The sequence below is a fragment of the Gossypium arboreum genome, chromosome 13, assembly GCF_025698485.1.
Source record: "Gossypium arboreum isolate Shixiya-1 chromosome 13, ASM2569848v2, whole genome shotgun sequence".
Classification (NCBI taxonomy): domain Eukaryota; kingdom Viridiplantae; phylum Streptophyta; class Magnoliopsida; order Malvales; family Malvaceae; genus Gossypium; species Gossypium arboreum.
The window spans coordinates 62,624,751-62,631,386 of record NC_069082.1 but is presented as its reverse complement, the minus strand read 5'-3'; the positions used below and the strand labels follow the sequence as shown (position 1 = coordinate 62,631,386).

The 6,636-nt window shown below is 36.7% G+C and overlaps 1 non-coding gene across 1 annotated transcript; it reads left to right on the top strand.

Moving 5' to 3' along the window:
• Positions 1-6,173: 6,173 nt before the first annotated feature.
• LOC128287242 (small nucleolar RNA R71) lies at positions 6,174-6,280 on the top strand. Its single transcript, XR_008277937.1, has one exon. It is a non-coding gene; the product is annotated as a small nucleolar RNA R71 (small nucleolar RNA).
• The last annotated feature ends 356 nt before the right edge of the window (positions 6,281-6,636 follow it).

Genomic DNA, 6,636 nt, shown 5'->3' with positions numbered 1-6,636 from the left:
TTAACTGTACGAATTCTCTTTCGTACTCAGTGACAGTTATCTGACCCTACTTCAATTCTAGAAACTCTTTATGTTTCTGATCAAGGAGTCTCTAGCTTATGTACTTTTTTCAGAACTCAGTCTGAAAGAATTCTCAGGTAACCCGTTCTCTAGGAACTACCAATGTTAACGTTTTCCACCATTTATATGCATTATCTCTAAGCAAAGATTCTACGCATTTAATATATTCTTCTGGAGTACAGGACAATTCATCAAATACTCGGATAGTGTTCTCCAGCCAGAACTCAGCTCTTTCAACATCACCATCAACTATAGCCCGAAACTCTTCAGCCCCATGTTTATGAATCTTATCAACGTTGGCTTACTCAATCAAATTGGATCTATTTTTGATGTCACAATCGGGACTTGTTGAGGAACGGCGAGGGTGGAGGTTGTTGAGCAGTAGGATTCATTCGTATGAACTCTGTGAACCACTCACTCATCATTTGGAAGAAGGCCTACTTAGCCTTTCCTCTCTGACTACTAGAATCGGCCAGCGCTGTCCCTTGAGTGGGAGCGAGCGTATTACTTTCCACATCGTCAGTTATGGCTCGTTCGAGATCCATTTGCTATATAAAATCACATTTTAACTGTTAGGAATCATCACACTGTTGCAATTTATATATATGGCATATATAGCTAGACTCTCACTCGCTACGTTAGTCCTAGAATCAACTAAATTGTATCTCTGATACCAATTAAATGTAACACCCTTAACTCATATCCGTAGCTGGAATAGGGTTACGAGGTATTACCAATCAATACACTTCAGTCTCATACATTTAAGCAATCATAATCAAAATCCATATAAATCATTCACAATGTCCCTTACATAGGTCTACGAGACCTAAAAACATGCTTAGAAGTGGTTCGGGACTAAACCAATAACATTTACAAATTTTAGGAACTTAGAAAATTTTCTTTAATTACAGGGTCACACGCCTGTGTCAACAGGCAGTGTGCCTCACACGGTTACCAGACACGCCCGTGTCATAGACCGTGTGAAAACAAGGCATACATACTGACTTGCACCACATGGCCGAAGACACTCCCGTGTGCCTTGGCCGTGGGAAAACTAGAGGGGTTACTGACTTGGGTCACACGGCCAACCACATGCCCGTCTATCTGGCTCGTGGTCGAGACTGTCCTAAATTCGTATGGCTACCCCAGGAGACACATGGCTGTGTAACATAGCCGTGTGTCACACACGACCGAGATACAAGCCCGTGTCTCTGCCATATGAACAAAAATAGGCCATTTGAATAACCAATTTTCCACCCTACAATCATGCATACAAATCAACTTATTTGGTACCATTTCAAGTCATTTATAAGCAACCAAAACCCATCAAAACATACACATAACATAACATATATAATCAACCATTTTCACTAATCAATTCCATAACCAAAATATACCCAAAATCATTAAACTTGTATAACTTCTAAATGCATTTCATCAACACCTATTTCATAACACCAAACTCATCATATCATCATATCAAACCAAACCAATTTATAAAGTATTATATACATCACATATAACACTTACCAAACACATAATTTAAGCCAAATTAAATGGCCAAATACATACCAACATTTCAACAAAAGCAAGCCAAATCTCATGGCTATATATCAAACTCAAAATATAACATCAATTCACTAGCCTATACATGCAATATACCATATATACAAAGCTTCCAAAAATACCAACAAATTGATTTGATAGTGTGATGATGGTTCCCGATGATCTCCAATGTCTGAGCTAGCTTCAGTACTCTATAAAACAAAGATAACTAACACATAGTAAGCTTCATAGCTTAGTAAGTTCGTACCAAAAATACTCAACAGTTCATAATATCTAAATCATCAACCAATAGACACTTGGTAGTTCTCATCTCATCATTCAATTCTAATCCATAACCATTTACCATGTATATACCATTTCATCAAGCTTCATACACATAGTATCAACTACCACATAGGTATCGTACATACCTTTACTTTCTTGTATTTATTTATTTCATCTTCACCTCTTTGTTCAATATGTTAAATTATTCGAAAATCTTTCAATGCTTTAAGAACTCGTACATTTAATGCATAAATGTTTAATCGAAGCTATAACGATATTGCACACTTAGTGCCATCATATTGAATCGAAGCTATCTTGGTATCACACACTTAGTGCCACATAAAACTGAAGCTATTTCAATTCGCACACTAAGTGCTGTATATAGCTGAAGCTATCTTAAAATGCACACTAAGTGCTAAACATCGCAGACTTGTTGTCATACACGGTCGTAGTTGCAAATATACAATTTATACATTATTAAAGCATTAAATACACAATTGTAACTTCGTTTATCACGTATGAACTTACTTCGTACTAGGAATGGACGAATCAGATCTATTACTCTATAACCTTCGATTTTCCTCGATCTAAATCTGAGTTCTTACTTTTTTTTATCTATATGTATTCAAAATTAACCCATTTAATCACCAATTCATTTAATTTCATCCACAAACACATATTTGGGCATTTTTTTACTTTAGCCCCTAAAGTTCTATATTTATTCAATTTAATCCCTATTTCACAAAAACACAAATTACACAAATTTTAATTACATCCAAGCCTAGCCAAATTTTTTAAGGACCCCTAACAGCCTAAAACTTTCATTATTTCCCAATTTAACCCCTCAATTTATACTTTTCTCAATTTAATCCCTAATATGAATTTTTACTCAAAATCACTTTACAAAACATGTATATCAAGCACCAAGCTTTCATAATTCATCATCAAACATCCTAAAACACATGAATTCATCAATGGAAACTTTCAAAATTATCAACACTTTCAAAAATTGAGACATGGGCTAGTTAGAATACAAAGCAACGATCACAAAAACGTAAAAATCATCACAAATCGAGCTAAAATCGCACCTTAATCAAGCCTACTAAGTGTCAAACCCTAAGTGTTCATCAATGGCTTCTTTTCTTCTTCAATAATTGGCTAGAAGAAAGAATGATGGACTAAATTCATTTTATTTTTATTTATTAACCTTTATTAATCTTTTTACCATTTTACCCTTTGTTATAAAACCATTTAATTACTAAACATTAGGCCATTTATGTCCATTAACCTTATCAATGGTCTAATTACAACATAAGGACTTCACATTTAATAAGCCATAGCAATTTGGCACTTTTAACTTATAGAATGCAACTTTTGCATTTTACGCGATTAAGTCCTTTTTCTCAAATTGAGCTATTAAACAATAAAATTAGCTCACAAAATTTTCACACATATATATTAACATGATATAAACACTAAAAATAATATTGAAATAATTTTACGACCTCAGATTTGTGGTCCCGAAACCACTATTCTAATTTAGCTAAAATCGGGCTGTTACAGTGGTAGTGCACGACGAGGCTGGGGAAAGGTGGAGGTTGCAGCGCGAGGGTGGTTTGCAGTTTGAAGGAGACGAAAGGAAAAGGAAAGAAAGGGAAAAGATCTGTTGGGGGAAGGAAAAAAGCTGGGTTGTGCATTGGTAGTGGCGATGGGAAAAAAGGAAAGGGGCGACGGAGCGGTTAGGATTCGAAGGGGGTGGAGAGAAGATGGAGAAGGAAAGGTCGGGGTGGTCGCGTAGTGGTGCAAGTGAAAAAGCTGAGATTAGGTGGTTCAGGTGCGATAGGAGAAGGTGTGACGATGGAGAAGAGAGGGAAAGGTGGTGTGGTGGTGACCGGTGGTCGAAAAGGGGAAGATTGTAGAGAGTGGTGGCTAGGGTTTGTAGGTAAAATTTTTACGGAAGATGAAGGTAAACAATTAGGGTTTAGGGTTAAAAAGAGGGACATAGTCATGTAAGGCCCGTGTTGGGCCACACGGCTATGCCACAAACCCGTGTGGTTTCTTTTTAGCATATGTGCATTTTAAAACATAGGCACAGTCTTCACACGGCCTCAGACACGAACATCTGTCTAGGTCAAATGGCACACACGACTGTGTCGTACGACTGTGTGTAACCTTCTTCGCTTCTCCCATACCCGTGTGAAAGCCCTTAAGCCCGTATGGTTAGGCCGTGTCTTGTACATGGCTATGTGCCTGGCCCGTGTTATTCTCTGACTTGATTTAAGAAATAAAAAAATTAGCTCCAGGTTTCACACAGCCTAGGACACACTCGTGTGTCCAGGCTGTGTTATCCACACAACCGTGTCGCACAACCGTGTGGACTATTTCAGGCTATGTAACTATCGATTTTTTGAAAAATTAAGTCCTAAGATCCACACGGCTAAGGACACGCCCGTCTGTCCAAGCCGTATAGGTCACACTGTCATGTCGTCAGGCCGTGTAACTTACTGTTGAACCTCTTACAATGCACAGGGCTTGGGACATGCCCGTTTGTCCATCCCATGTGGGTCTAAAAACTTTTTTAAAATTTTGAAAATTAATTAATTTTAAAAATATCATAAAAAATTAAGAAAATTATCAGTGTTAACACTCGGGTTGCCTCCCGATAAGCACTTATTTAAAGTCTAAGCTCAACTTAGCTCATATCTTCATGGTCATGTGGTTTGCAGAGTCGAAAGTCCTCTTTCTCACTATCAATTCTATTATCAAAATAAGGTTTAAGTTGAGTACTATTTACCTTAAATGTGCCAAATTCGGAATGAGTTACCCCGACTGTACCGCATGGGAAGACATTCAGTACTGTAAAGGGATTTGATCTATTTGCATCAAGCTCTGAAGTGGAAATTCAAGGATCTATTTTATCTAGCAGTACCCTGTCCCTAACCTTAAATTGGTTCATTCCATCCACATGCTTGTCAGGGCATCGTTTTGGCTCTTCATTGTGTTTTCTCAGTTTCTCCTTGGCAGGTGTTTGTCATTCATCTTGTTCATTGATTTGTAACATTCGTTCATCATAAAACATTCTATTTCTGTTGTATGGACTGGAACATGGCTCCGTTTCATTTTTCTGAGGGGTTTCCTGCAAAGAAGGTTGAGCTACATGGTTACCCATATTAACAGAACTTGTAAAATCATCTTGATCATTAGATGTCTTAACAGAATGACAAGCTTGGAGAGTAATCATTTCGTCACCTACACGAGGTATTAACTTAATTGTACAAACATCAATTATAGTTCTAGTAGTTCCTAAAAAGGGTTGACCTAGAATCAAAGTTACATCACTATCCTCATCCATGTGTAAAACAACAAAATCAACTAGGAATATGAATTTATCAAATTTTACAAGAACATGAATTTATCAACAAAATCTAATAGTTCTATCTTCTAATTGAATACTCATCCTAGTTTGTTTGGGTTTCCCAAGACCTAATTGCTTAAACATTTTATAGGGCATGACATTAATACTAGCCCCTAAATTAGCCAAAGCATTATTAATATTCAAACTACCAATTAAACAAGGAATAATAAAACTCCTTAGATCATTCAATTTGTTGGGTAGTTTATTTTGCAAAATGACTGAGCAAACTACATTTAGCTCTACATGTGACAAATCATCTAACTTTCTCTTGTTTGCCAAAAGCTTCTTTAAAAATTTAACGGAATTGGGCATCTGTGAAAGAGCTTCAATAAACGGTAAGTTAATATCCAATTTTTTCAGAAGTTTAAGAAATTTACCAAATTGTTCATTCATGTGGTCTCTCTTCATCACGTTAAGATATGGCACTCGAGGTTTATATTCTTTACCAACTAGTTTTTGCTCATTCTGGCTTACCTCAACCCCGTTACTAACCATACTTTCTTGCCTTGGTTCTGTGCTAGGACCATAGGATGGACATTCTGGATTATTCATTCCTCCTCCATTCATATCACACTGCATCACCAGATATACCCGTGTAGAAACATATAAACCATTAATTTTCTTATTTAAAAGTTGTACCTGATTCGATAACATGATGACCTCATCTAAGTTAAAAACACCGACTACTTTTATCGGCTTTTTCATCATGACTTGCCACTGATAATTATTTAGTACCATCTCCTCTATACATTCATAAGATGTTTCAGGTATTTTATTATTCAGAGTTTCATCGATTGCTACATTGATCAATTACCTAGCTGAAGGATTCAAACCGTTGTAGAAGGTTTGAACTTCAAGCCATAAAGGTAACCCATCGTGAGGGCACCATCTCAATAAGTTCTTATACCTCACCTATGCATCATATAGGGTTTCTCAGTCAATTTGAATAAAAGAAGAGATATCATTCCCCAACTTAGCTGTCTTAGCCGGTGGGAAGTACTTCAGTAGGAATTTCTTGGTCATTTGATCCCATGTAGTGATAGAACCTCGTGGTAAAGAATTCAACCACTGTTTAGCTTTGTTCCTTAATGAGAAAGGGAATAAACATATGCAAATGGCATCGTCAGAAACACCATTTATCTTGAAAGTATCACACACCATTTATCTTGAAAGTATCACAAACTTCTAAAAAATTAGCCAAATGACTATTTGGATCTTCGTCTTGCAAATCATCAAACTAAACAAATTGTTGTACCATCTTAATAGTGGTCGGTTTCAATTCAAAATTATTCGCAACAATGGTGGGTCTCACAATACTCGATTTAGCCTCA